The following is a 985-nucleotide window of genomic DNA, read 5'->3' as shown; positions in this document are numbered from 1 at the left end:
GACAACTCAACAAATATTTTTGGCCTTTACTGGCCTGCTTTGCCTCATTACTGGTGCTAAATTATGACACGATAATCACTATTTAGGGGAGGGTTACTCCATTCCCTTTTCCCCTGCTGTTCACATATTCCACAAATATTAATCACAATCGTTTCTCCTTTCGTTGCTCAAAGTTTAAAACCTTATCTGTGATGCATGCCAGAAAAAATCTTCATAAAACATTATTTCCACGCTGACAAAGACTGGTTATATCTTCTCTCCCAAACATCTCTCGGAACGAAACAAGCCACGAACAAATTGGTTGAGGCCAGAGAGGCAGCTAAGACCCAAAGTAAATCACAGAGAGAGGTTAACGAGCACGTCTTGACACTTGTCGTCACACACCTAATTATGAAAAAGGAAACAGGTTCAGGAGGAGATTTTTTTTCACTCGGTCCGACCAAAATGCATTTTTCCACGATCAATTGCTTCCACTGGTGGCCATAAGGGAAAGATCTGTCACTAAAAACAGCCTGTGGGTCTGTGATTCATCACCCCCCTCCTCGTTGTGTTCGCTCTGGTTGGATATAATTACCCCTTCATCATGCTTGGGAAAGCAAAACAGTGATCTGTATCTCCTTATAGTAATGGTGGCCCAGTCAAAACATAGCCGCTGTTTTGCTGCCATGTGTTTGCGTTGGGATATAAAAAGACGTAGATCTCAGCATGTGTCACCAGCAGATCTCAAGTGTTGGTCTATATCTGTGTGTATGTTTTCACGGAAATGAATCTCAGTTTGTTTGCCTTCATACACCCCATCGGCTTTGGGTAACTGTGACACACATCCTTTTCTAACGGCCAGCAGGTGGGCGAATCCACTGGTTGCAGAAAGAAGTCAGATTGTATAGAAGTCTATGAGAAAATGCACCTCCTTCTGACTTAATTAATTACCTTAATGAACATTTTCCTAACAAGTTTAAAGTCTCAATCGCTTGTTTCAGGTATT

The sequence above is a fragment of the Eleginops maclovinus genome, chromosome 10 (assembly GCF_036324505.1).
Source record: "Eleginops maclovinus isolate JMC-PN-2008 ecotype Puerto Natales chromosome 10, JC_Emac_rtc_rv5, whole genome shotgun sequence".
Lineage (NCBI taxonomy): Eukaryota > Metazoa > Chordata > Actinopteri > Perciformes > Eleginopidae > Eleginops > Eleginops maclovinus.
The sequence above is the reverse complement of the archived record's forward strand: the minus strand, read 5'-3'. Positions refer to the sequence as shown.